Source organism: Magallana gigas, chromosome 4, assembly GCF_963853765.1.
Source record: "Magallana gigas chromosome 4, xbMagGiga1.1, whole genome shotgun sequence".
NCBI lineage: Eukaryota > Metazoa > Mollusca > Bivalvia > Ostreida > Ostreidae > Magallana > Magallana gigas.
The window spans coordinates 7792783-7806484 of record NC_088856.1 but is presented as its reverse complement, the minus strand read 5'-3'; the positions used below and the strand labels follow the sequence as shown (position 1 = coordinate 7806484).

The 13702-nt window shown below is 33.6% G+C and overlaps 1 protein-coding gene across 1 annotated transcript in view; it reads right to left on the bottom strand.

The window, feature by feature from the left end:
* LOC105328175 (GTPase IMAP family member 4) overlaps window positions 1–7317 on the bottom strand; it is a 35160-nt gene extending 27843 nt beyond the window's left edge. Inside the window, exon 1 of the mRNA XM_066081138.1 lies at window positions 7274–7317. The gene's annotated coding sequence lies outside the window, so the exon portion shown is untranslated. The remainder of the gene's footprint in view (window positions 1–7273) is intronic.
* Window positions 7318–13702: the final 6385 nt, after the last annotated feature.

Here is a 13702-nt window from a genome sequence, read left to right as displayed (position 1 = left end):
TACTTAAGTGAAAGGTCTTCACTAAAAGGTGAAAGTTTGATGATTGAATGTGATAAATCCTAGTATTTAACCAATGCAATATGAGTACTGAATATCCCAGTACTTAACCTACTAGTATGCTATTAAAATTTCTTTACATTTATGATATATAATGGTTCTCAATATTTTGATTTCTGTAAAAACTGAATAAATAAAGTATGACAAATGCTCTCTAATTTCAGGTCGGTGTGGATTTTCCTTATGTTTTGATAATGTAAACCAAAGATCAAACATGGGTTGCCAAAAATAAAATGTTAAATGAAATTCAAGGGTATGCTGCAGAAATAGAGTACCAACTTTTCATTCAAATGATAACCTACCATCACCAGAAAGTATAAAGACCATTCCTTTTTAAAACTACCTCCCATCTGAGATAGAAGTTGATCATCAGGTTTGAATTCCCCACAATTGTCCACAGAATTCTGTGTGAATACATTCCTATCTTTATACCTTTAGCAAATGCTATTAACTGGCACATCCAACATAGATACACAAATGCGTCTGCAGCAAAAAGTCAAATGGTCAGTTTATAATTACCTTTTCATTTATAAACGTATGTAAACACGTTTTAAAAATTGCAACTTCACAAGATTAATTCAATTGCAGGTCCAAATTAGTTTTCTGGATAAGGACGAAAGCAGAGTTTCAGATACCAAAGACATCCTTGAGGAGTATCACAAATATGTTCCATAGAAGTCAAATTGACCACCTTTCCAAATTTTCTTACATGCAGATGGCGTAAGTGTTGAAAGTAATGCTCAGAATGCCACAATAAACGGAAAATAATGCATGGAAACTGCTTCAAGGCTTGCAAATGAACATACAAGAATAGCATAAGAGATGTCTTTTGTTACAGGTAATATAAAACAGTATTTATCTTAATTACGAGGAAGTGACCATTAATTTTGATGCTTAAAATATGCTTTCATTTTGAATAATTACCTTTGGAGAGGAAAAGTCTTTTTGTTTGATCACCAAGTAATTTGATGCATTATTCTTTTAAGACATTTTTGATGAGATGTACAAAGGTTCTAGTGTAAAAGAAATAGCCATCCTCTTTCAGCTGAGGAACAACGTCAACCTTCATTATGTGACAAGCAATGTCAAACAACCGTTTAATCACGATAAAGAGTTTTTGGAATTTGCAACAAATGGATATGTTGTATTGACTGCTATGCATGTTCTGAACATGCAGAATTTGTATGATTTTCCTAATTCTTTTCCAAATACTGAGGAAAAACAAATGCTTTTCCTTTATGATGTGTCGGGAAAAATAGTTGATATGATAGTTACGTCAACTCAGCCAAACGAAAAACACTTTCTACCAGACCAAAGCAATTACCCCGAAACAGAAAATGAAATTTGTGTATGCAGGTCAACCAATCAAGATCCGGAATGGTATACTTTGCAAACAAGGACTGCATGTTTGGGGGATGGTTCCGCTTAGACTGAATAGGTTATGAAGAAGATGATGTGCCCGAATGGAATCTGATGGTGTTCATTGGAATGCAAGAATTACCAACATGGATAGAAGAACAGAGCAACAGTTGTTGACCTGACAGACCACAACAAATGTTTTGCTTAAGCCAGTTGGTAGCAATGCAAAAACATCTTTCTTCTTTAAAATACTGAATAAAACACCCTGCTGTTCCATCTTAAACTTCGTTCAAACAGTCGCAAATGTCCTCTTGCATATTTTCTCCATTATAGAAGAGCGATGCAAAAACGACCTTATATTGGCATATATAAATAAGCACTTAAATTGACAACCGAAAGTTCAGCTTTATTACAGTAAAGATGGCGCCTAATATATATCATGAAATCAGACTAAAGAAAAATTGTGTAAATCTGTGGGATAGAGCCGATTAAATTGTAAGTGGCAGCTAGTAGATAAATATACAGAGTCAATTACATCCATTATATTTTATTATAATAAATACAATAAACAAATGCTTTTATGTTGCAAGTGTAATTCACTCCCACACTTGCACCATTACGGGGATCCTCCTCTCTCAATAAAATAAAAATCGGGAAAGGACTACATTATTGCAGCTATTAAACACTGAACCCCTCTTGGGCCCAAGTTTTTGCACGGAGGTCACACTTTTAATACCTTAAAATCTTCACAATTCATCCAAAATGTGGTGTAAATATTGGTTTTGTTAGAATCCCCTTCCTATAAGGACGCTATGTTACAAGTTTAGTTAAATTTCAGTCCAACAGTTTTAAACAAGGCAAAAGTGTTAAAAGTTTGCGGACAAAGGGACATTCAGATGGACAGACGGACATAATACGTACAACAGGTGATCAGAAACACTCACTTGAACCAAAGGTTTAAGTTAGCTAATAATATAAGCAAAAACGATTTTACATGATGTCATGCATGCAAATTACGCACACAAGAACAGAACAATGCCCTTTTTACTCCTTTATATCAGCGCAGCTACATATCATTTTTATCGGCATATAAGAACTTTTTCAGAACAAGAAAACAACAAATCTATACTTAGAACTCCTTTGTGTACGGATTAACATTGACTGATAGTTTCTGAGACCTAATTCAAAAATAGGATACCCCATTTTGCGACAAAGTTACAACGTAAATGGGCAAAATTCGACGTTTTTTTTCCTCAAAACAAGGTTGTAAACAGGGTTGGCCGGGAAATAGCAGTGGCGGGAATTACCGGTGGTAAATACCGGTATTTCCCGTCCTGGTAAATACTACTGATTTTCACTAAACTGGGAAATGCTGGGAAATACAAATTTATAATCTTTATTTCTTTAATTTGCTCAATGTAAAATGTATGTTTAGGATATAAGATATTAACAATTAGCATCAAAACACCGTTTAGCATACTTTGCCATTTCACTGTCAGTTTATGAATGTTAAATTCACCAGATCACCTATTCCCAAAGACTTCTATAGCTGCTAGAGTACAAATTTAATCTAGCTTTTTGTACCCCAAGTTTAGTGCTTTACAGATTTATAATTCAAAGCACAAAATAAACTGTCATAATTACTGTATATGTGTTACAAGTAACAATTAAATAATCAATGTTGTTTTAATAATTGACTCTTGACAGTTTTATGCTCCTGTTTTGGGGAGATATATACTATGAGTGGGGCTAATTGGCTTCTCAAGTGTGTTGCATACTGAGGAAGTGACACAGGTCACACTTTATATTCATAATTTTCTTGGCTCATTTTCACATACACCAAATAACCAGAAAATGAAACTTTTGATATCATGTTTTAGATAACTGTATAGATGCACCTTTACCTGACTTAAGTCTTAAAAACAAATAACAATGGTGTATGAATAAATCATGTTTGGAATATTCATAAGAAAATAACCAATGCATTACTGGCTAGTCAAAACTTGTTAAAATTAAAAGACTATTATAATTGTTCATAGCTGACAAGGTGTACTATTGTCTACTTCCCAACAGATTTGATTAAGACTAAGTATGAAGTACTATAATATGTAGTTAAACTTTATTTCCCAGTATTTCCCGGGAAATACCAGTAATTCCCGGGAATTCCCAGTATTTCCCACCGTCCTGGGAAATATGAGTATTTCCCGCTTTTTTGCCAACCCTGGTTGTAAAGTGGACAATAATGCCCTTCTCCCTTTTTTCAAATTAATACAGCGACCCTAAATAGCTGTTGCTGCGTTCATCGCGCTCTCTTGGCGTTTCTTGTGTGTTTATTAGCATTTGTACCGCGCTCCCCCGGCGTTTCTAGTCAGTTATCATCCAGAACACGAAAACTCGAACAATGGCTGTTGTAAAATACATGTAGCAAGTATAAAGTAGCATTTGCTAATAATCCAGGACCTATCAAAAGACGTAAATGGAATTCATGCCATTTGGTTCTAATGTTCTCTTATCTTTTTATGCTTTCTAACAACTAATAACAGATATTTTTTGTAGACCTGACTACTAAAAGTGTTGTTTTAGTCCATTATATATTATTTAGAAGTACTTACGTTTCAATTACAATGTACCTATTCATCAAAACAAAACAATTTTTGATCATTTTTTTACTAGTTGTAAATTCTTGTTTGTTCCCATACAATTGTACAAATTAACATTGACCTACCAAGAAGTAGCTATAAAGAACGTCTTGTGCATGTTGTTAGCGCGCAGAGCACGCCGTGGACGCGCGGTAAAAACTCCTTGCACGTCATGAGTGCTCGGCGGATACTCAGCGAGAGCGCAGTCAATCGGCAAGTAGAACCCAGTTACACGCAATGGGTGTTTCGTAAGAACGCTTAGGTCGCCGTTAGGACGCTGTGACATCTTCAATTGTAAAATCATAAATTAAATTGTTCATTTTATCTGAATTTTCCTGGCATTGTTTAAGTTCTCGTGGTCTGGATGACAACGCACTAGAAACGCCATTAGGTCATGGTACAAACGCTAAAAATGAACGCAGCAACAGCTCTTTGGGGTCGCAAAGGTTCACAAAGAACTCTGAGAGGTATCCGTGCAAGTGCAATTGATTTATCACTGCGTTCCTTGAGCGCGTCAACGAAGCTCTCGTGGCGCTGTTGGAGATCTTACAGCGCTGTCACGGCGACCGCACACCGCTTCTACGGCGCGTTATCAGAACGAATAGCCAAGGTGCTTACTTTGTGCATGTTCAAAGTGCGCGCCGTCGGATGGCCTTCGAAAATGATCTAGGCGATCCCACCGCGACGATTGATTGTTACGGCACTGTAGGAGACTCTACAGCGTTTACCTTGGCATTTTACATTATTTAAGGACGCAGCTGGAATGCCGTGAGGATGCAGCTCCGGTGTGACAGGGGTTCTACAGTCACAGTTCAGTAATCAAATGTACATTTTTTAAACTTTAATCCCATGTATCTCTTCTATATTAAATGTTTTTACTTTATTTACAGGGGAGGTTCAAGCTTACCACCAGTTTGTTGAATTTTCTACCGACCCCAAGTGTGTTATGCGTGTGACAATGAAGAAAAAGGAACAAGAAACAATAAAAAAAAATGATTAAGTGGAATAGCCACAGACGAGTGATTATAGATTAATTTACCCTGTGAAAGAAATGCTTGTCATAACACATTGACGGTTGTTATTTAATTCTAAAGATGTATACCATGTTTTGTTCATTGTTTCGTTTACTCAATGTGGACCCTATGAATTATTTTATTGATTAAATCAACTTTCCATTCAAGAGGTACTTTTTGCAATTAAGTAATGTCTTATACAAAAGCCCAATAAATACAAAGAAAGTAAAGAAAGAGTATAACCTTGCTCTTTGTGACTATTCTGGAGAAAAAATAACTATTAACTACTCAATAGTCTCATTTTTTATGTATCCTTTGAAGTGACAAACGGGTAACTGTGCAGTAATCCAGAATTTGATGTTCATCAACAGTTTAAAGGTGCATTGAATTTGGAAATCATTAAATGCTCGGTAAAAATACAATTCAATTTAGACGACTACCAAAACTTCCTTATTGTTCGTACCATTTAAAATCTTAATTTTTTCAATGTGTTCATGAACAAGAGTCCTCAAAAATTCCGAATACATTACAAAGAATTGTTTTATGTTTATATGTCTTGTGAGTGGTGATGATTTTTCATTCATTCATTTTATTTGTGCGTTGGTCGAAACCCTGTTTTACTGCTGTTTTGCCAGAGTAGCTGCCTAGGAGACTTGATATAAATCAACTTCAAAAATTATTATATGAAAAAGTTTTTAAAAAGTTAAATAAAAAAAAAATGTTAAAATATATAAACATTGGTCTTAACTGTTATCTCACGTTGGTTATCTAACATTAATTTAGTTAAGGAGATATGATAAAAAACAAGATCTTGTATTATTTGATCCATATTTGCAATATTGTCAGCATCTCTTTTATGGATTTTGTTATTGATCTTTCTTAAAACCTATAGATGAAACAAAGGTGAAAGACCCTACTCAACTAAGCAACTTGGTACAGACCAACCAATTTGCTAAGCTGTGGTCCAGTGTTAGTCTTTGTTAAGAAAAGGAAATTCCCATCTGAAACATCAATTATGTAAGCATTGGTTAAAGCTGATAAAAAAAAGAACAAAAAATTAATTATCTAGCCGTTTCCTATGATTTGAAAAATATGATTTAGGTACTACATTAGATAATAAAACGTCATCCAGAAAAACTTATAAATTTTTGCCTTCTTCTAATACCTTCTATTTAATGACCATTGAATAGAAACTTTAAAGCATAAAAATATCTGCAAAAATTAAGCACTTTTTTAACCTATAAGTTTACAACATATTATTAAGTCACGGGGGAATAATAATGACTTAGGAGTAAGCGTTAATTCATAATAAGCGTATCCTTTATAACCGTGATTTATTGCATTCCCCGTGACTAAAACATGTTACTATGCTGCAAGTGCGTCACCTTTATTCGCTACTTTTTGGCAACTGGTATTGGTTACAAATTCAAAACATTTAAAGAATGATCATTATGGAAAAAGCCCGAGATGAAGTGTTTTTCTTACGACAGAATGTACTCACTTTAAATTAATTGTTCATTTCTTCCTGTACATCTGTCTAAATATTGGGAAATTTGTATAAACAGTTATTAAGATTTTAACTTCTCTTATACGTGACATATTATTTTCATGATGAAACCAGAACAATTCGAAATATCTTGGCAAAATTTAACAAAACCGGAATTTATATTAACTAAATGATCAGGTCTTTTTTCGTAACCAGTCAAAATCGTTACATCGTTTTTAACCATCTGTGAGATAGATGAAAAATTGCTATCAAAACGGAAAAACAAACGAATCATTTTCATTATCAGAAGGTGGTAATTTGATTTTTAGAGCTTTTTATGAGTGGCATGCCAGCAACGTTTGCAATAAAATCAAATAAGGCAGATAACCGATTTTTCCACTGCAACATTTTATGAAGCAAGGCAACACATATCTTTTTTTTATTGTCAAAAATTATAATTTTTATTTTTACCCATCATGTTATATATATATATATATATATATATATATATATATATATATATATATATATATATATATATATATATATATATATGTGTGTGTGTGTGTGTGTGTGTGTGTGTGTGTGTGTGTGTGTGTGTGTGTGTGTTTAGTACTCTTCCATTTGGTGTATATAGTGAAACTTAAAGTAAAAAACAATCTTCACGAAATATTGGTTTTGTATAATGCATTTTTACAAGTCTATATTGTCAAAATTACCTTTTCCTGTTCTTATAAAGGATGGCTTTGGTGGAATTGGTGGTTTATCTGGTGACAACAAATGAACAAAAACATTTATTAAGAATTGTAAAAATGGATAAAAATGAATAATTCTGGAATCAATTTTATTCATGGGTGTCAATGATCGTGAGTAGCCAATATTTACCTGGTTCGTTGGGACGTAATTTCGTTGGTATAAACTTTTATTTAGTAAATATATAGTATATACCTATTTACTGGCTATGAAGATAATAGCAAGTTTATTTTTTCCCAAGACAGCAACTATTTCACGACGCAAAGCGGAAGGAAATAGTTGCTTTCGAGGGGGATAATATACTTGCTATCGTCCGAATAGTCAGTAAATAGCTATTTTTTAATGCCGAGAAAACTTTGTCTGCGATGCAAAATTTCTTGATGATAAACAAATTAGAGTTATCGTACATTAAATTTCATGTAGCGATCGGATTACTTCGTAAGTGTTCCGAGTATAAAAGGGAGGGGAATCGAATCTATAACTATTTTATAACTATTCACCATGGGCAGATAGCACGGAAACTATTTTTAAGATAGATAGAATGGCACGTTTATGCGTTTTACTTTTAAGCCCCTTTCATAATTGGCGCACAATCAGAAGTGACAAAATATTCGTGCGACCGAAAAAATTAAATATGAATCGTAAATCATATTTTCCTCACCATCATGCAATGAAATTTTAATGTATATTGTTAAATTATGGTCTGAAACAGATATGCTTATATAGGGTATATATACTAGTGGCAAAGCATGGCAAATTAAGGCTGATAAATGATAGTAAAACATTGCAAAATTACATGAAACATGTTGAGCAACAGCCTTATGGTCGCAAAACACACGCATACACAGCATCGATTCATCTTATAATCTCTAAAAATCGTGCATCACTCTTGCGCGTATGAAAAACGTTGTAAAACGTTCGTACTAATGTTTGCGCGTCGCACTGCGATGATTTGGATCGCATTCGGTCGCGTCTGAACTGTGTACATGTCCACTATTTTGAGGAGATTTGATGCGAGCACCAAAACGCATGCATCGAATGCGAGAGCTCGTGCGACGTATGAGAGACCTCCTGTGAATCTAAAAAGTTCCGATTGCAAAGTGTTGTAAAGAGCTCGTGCGCCAATTGTGAAAGGGGCTTTACAAAGAAAATATTCACAGAGGTGTATTATAGCATATACATGTTAATACGAATAATGATGATTCGACAGTAATAACTAGGCAATAAAACACAATAGAAATAAAAATGCCTTTTTTTTCGTTTCCGTATACTTTACTACTTTTCATTTAATGTCCACTGATTAAAGGTTCTCTGACCCTGATCTAAGAACCTTTAAACATATGAAATACGATATAGTGTCAAAACAGTATCCATGAATACCCAAGATCATTAACATGATTTGATATGATATGATAAAGGTGGTCTCCTAAGATGATGCATCGTCTTGGTGAGCCTTGTAATCCGTGATTACCTATGATTTTTAGTGTAAGACCCCCATGAATTGCTTATTTTCACACTCTGACGTCCCAAATCACTTTCAATTTACATTGATTAAGAATTCTATATATGGAAAAAAAATGAAAAATTCTGGAATCATCTTTATTCCTGGGTGTCAATGATCGTGGGTGGCCAATATTTGCCTGGTTCGTAGTTCTATCTCGTAAATAAATCAAATAACTAAATAGCTATTTACTAACTATTCGGACAATAGAAAGTTTATTACCCCCCCCCCCCCCCCCGAAAGCACCTATTTCCCTCCGCTTCGTCTCGCAAAATAGTTGCTGTCTTGGGGGACAGTAAACTTGCTGTCGTCCTTATAGCCAGTAAATAGGTATATGATATTTATTTACGAGATAGAACTACGAACCAGGCAAATATTGGCTACCCACGATCATTCACACCCAGGAATAAAAATGATTCCAGAATTTTATAGACAAATGGTTATATGTTTGGTATCTTCTTGAAACCTGGATAAACTATGGATAAAGACTTGGGGTTTTAATGTCCAGGAGTGCTTAATCACTTTAAAATTCGTTAACGGTTTATCAAAAAATATTAACAATCTGCAAGGGAAAATAGTGTTATAAAAATGTAGTGACAAAAGTGGTATATCTCTTAAAATAATTTTATTAACATATATAACATGTGTATTCATGTAAGAAACAAAATGTATTTTTTTTTCTAAAATTGACACATCTAAACATTATATAAAATCACACTATTTTTACATGATTGACGTACTGGTGCTTAAAATAACTACTACAAATTATTATTGAGATAAAGGTAGCAATACGCGGCCTGGTATCCGTATTTGTAAACAAAGTTTCGAGGAAGAAGACAACAGCAGTTTTGGGGATATCAAACGAAGAACCGAAGCAAAACATACTTTAAAGGGGCTGAACCAGTTGACAAAAGTAATTAAATATTAATTTTACTATTTGCGGACTGCCATTTTAAGATAGGCTTTATATATACAAGTCGTTCTTATTGTCTGTTTACAAAGTCACGTTAACAGTAGTTTGATAACTATTAAATGACATTTTTTGTTTAGATTCAATTTTCTTTCCCAGCAAAAATATTTGAACCACAACAGTCACGTACTGTACATGTAACCGTGACTTAGTATTCCAGATGTGCAATTTTGCAGATGCCTGTCTGATTAATTCGCAGACTACTAATGAGAGTATATACATGTACGAATTCTACGGGGAAAAAAATGCACAGCTATCTTATTAAAGGAATGTTAGGGATGCTCGATACACTAGAGTATAATAAATAATTAATAGTTTCATGTCATAGACATGAGTTGCAAGTGTAGATTGGAAAAATATAAAGTTTTTATTATGCATATAAATAAACGTCCAGAGTTGAATTTCAAGAATGGCTAATATCAACGTAAAACAGAGTCAAACTATAATTTTTATGCCTGTATCATGTGTATTGTTACAATGCGAAGATTTGAATAATATAAGGTCCAACATTTGATTTTCAAAATTTAAAAATGTGAATATTTCCCCCCAAAAGAACGAGTGCACTTTAACTATAGTGTATGGGCACTTTTTCAGTGTCAATTTTATGTAAAAAAGTATCAACAAATTGCCTTTTTCGTACTATTTAAGCACTGATTGATACTCCTGATTTAAATGCACGCGTAACTTCACCAAAACTAGCACACATTTTAAACAATGATGGATTTATAGTTGCCTATAGATAATCTAAAACCGGAAAAGCGCACCGATTCTATTTGAATTGTGTTTTTTTAAATTAGAGGGAGAAGACATTTAAAATTAATCGGCATTATTTTGTTGGTGGATCAATTGGCGCGTTTGCTTAATTATACTTTGTGCTATTTTATGTCTGAAAAAAATTGAATAAAGCTTTGAAGTTGCATATGATTTATTGTTAATAAACCAGGTGCTTTGAATCTACATAAATGCCTTTTTTTATCTCATAAACACACTCATATTTCCCTTGACAACAATTCGAATTTGGATTGAAGACCGTATATTTCATTAAATAAATTTGAATTTTTGCTTTGTGTTTTCACAAACATGACAGATACAAGAACAGAATCATGTCTTTTTGATAACTGAAAATATGCAGCTGCACACTTATTTTGAAGTTTTTACATCTGAAAATAATGTCATAAAGTGTCCACTCTACAGCCATTTGTTAAGAAAAAGCTACACCATTGATATGCAAAATCTAACGTTTTTCAATCAAATGGTCGTAGAGTGACACCAATAAATCCCTTTCCCTTTTTTAGATTTTTAATTCTTCAAGAAAATCCTGCAGCTGTGCAAGTCTACAGATGTTCCAGGTGATAACAAAAATTGTTTTGCACTTCTGTGTGCATTTGTCATGCGAAACAATTTATATAACCTCATATTTATTTGTGTTTTTTTTTATCTTTGACAACAGTTTTGGTGAGTCGTTGCTATAAACTAGCCTGTTCAAGACATAATTACTTCTTTTGTTCCACATTTCTGTAATAAATGTAACTAAGATCGGTTTTGGCATTCCGATCAGCTGGTATTTCGTTCCAGAGTTGTGAACTGAACATGGAATAGAACGGACATCCCTTTGACCGGCTAATACATTCGAGACACAACTCAGGTGGGTAGTAAATTTAAGTTATCCCTCATCACTTGCCACGTTTTCTACTAAAGTAAATAATAGCGAGCGCAGCTCGCCGGCGCGCAGCGCCGGCGCGAAGCGAGCTCTACCGGCAAGGCGTGTGTGAATAGAAAATTCGGACTAGTTGCACATTCATTCAACGGATTTTTTTGGCGTCAGTAAATCGGACCAGTAATGCATCGTTTTAATCGTCCCAGTAGTTCCCTGTAATCATGGCAATTTTTATCACTTCACACTCTCACGAGAATCAGCAAGACGTTTAGACAGTAAAAACAATAACGATGTAAGCGACATACAGTCAATGTTACCTCTAAAGTTCACCTCAGTACACTTTCAATCAAAAATAATCGTGTGACGTCACAAACGTTTACACATTGATCCGATATATTTTTTCGGAGTCAGTAAATTTTGACCCACAATTCATAGTACCAATGGTTTCCAACCTCACGTTCCAACATCACGTTCTCCCGAGAATCAAAGTAAAACCTTTGAAAAGCTTATAAGATGTGTAATTTTAAGAACATCATGCTTTTTAAGTAAATAAAACAGTATACTTCGCATACTTTTATTTCTCAGGGGAGTTTTAAAGAGTAAGACGACACTTAACCAACGTCAGCTTTAACGTCACAATAAGCACTGATAAGGGGAAATTACTCTAATTGAAGTTATTGTAAATCTGCTGAAATGACCAAAATCCTCTTAAAATCTTGCAAAGGCTAAGATAAAGAACAGCTGACGAATAAGGACATTTCTTCAGATACAGGCAACAGTTGTAAATTACACTAATTTGGATGAATGCTCACAAATATTTTATTTACTATAATTACGGTAATTTCCTGAAACGTAACATTATACGTAGCAGCGCCTTTTTTTAAAGGGGGTGGGAGGGTGGATGGCAGCCTCATCCAAAAAATCTTTGCAAGCAAAAAGAAAAATAAATCATGAAAATTCTAATCCTTCAGCTCTTTAGCAGTTCAATGGTTTCTTTATTTTCACTTCCATTTATTACATGCAGTGGGGGGGGGGGGGGGGGGGGGGGGGGGGACAACACCATGTTCTTTTAACATGATAAGCAAATATTTTTAAGCGTAAATTAAAAATAAAATTATACATTAATTATTTTTTTCTAAGTGGAGGGGCAAATCCATGGTAAGTCGATTTTCTATGTATAAATTGACAAAAATGAAAAAAAAATTAGCATGGGGGGGAGCTCTATGATGAGTCAAGTTTTATATGTAAGTTTAAGAAAAAATGTCTACTGCAAAAAAAAAGGAGGAAATCAATCAATCAATCATAATCACAATCATTTTAAAAGAGGAGATGCAGTGCAATGAATATTTATATATTAAAATCTTTATTATTTAACAACATTGTATCTGAGATTAAACTATTGTTCTACATATAAATAAATAAATTATAACAAATCTTATAAACTATGAATAATAAAAATTTACTGAAAAATAGGTATGTTTTATTTTTTGGCATTCAAATTTCACGTTGTTAATTTTATTAATTTATTATAATTCATTGTTTGATCACATGCTGTGCTCGCCCCAACGGTCGCACCGTAAAACATATTATAACTAACAGTACTTCACAACATATGTACAAGATTGTCTTACATCACCCTTAAAGCACCATATATACTTTGAAATGAACACAATTCCCCGAATAAACTAGGTACTGTTCTGCAGCAGAGCAACTGCTTACACCTTTTGGCATTTCAACACGTGTGAGATTATGTTCGTAAAATTTCATGAAATTCTACCTGATAGGTAATCATTGTGAAATATTTTAAACCTTATTTTATTTTCTATAAACAAGACCAATATAGCAAACATGAGAGTAAGGTTGTTGACACACTTTGATTGGCCCAAGTCAGTGGGGGTTTGAATGAAAATATATTCTGGTAAGGAAATATAATACTGATTAAGATTTGACAAATTTTGAATGAATAAATTGAGCCAATTCGTTTCTTAAATGCCGTATTCTAGTTTTGAAACAAAGAACTTTCAGAACAGGTAACCAAGAATGCACTTTTACTAATAAACATCACGGTGGAAACTAAAACAGTTCATTATGAATAAGACAGATAATCGTGCCCCCCAACATTTTTATCAACATCTTTTTAATCTGTAATTGACATAAAGAAATATATTCTTGACAGTGTTATATAAGTAAAATTTGACCTAAAGAAAGAAAAAATCATATGATATTTGATTTTAAGAATTTTTATAGAAAATAATTAAGAACATTTT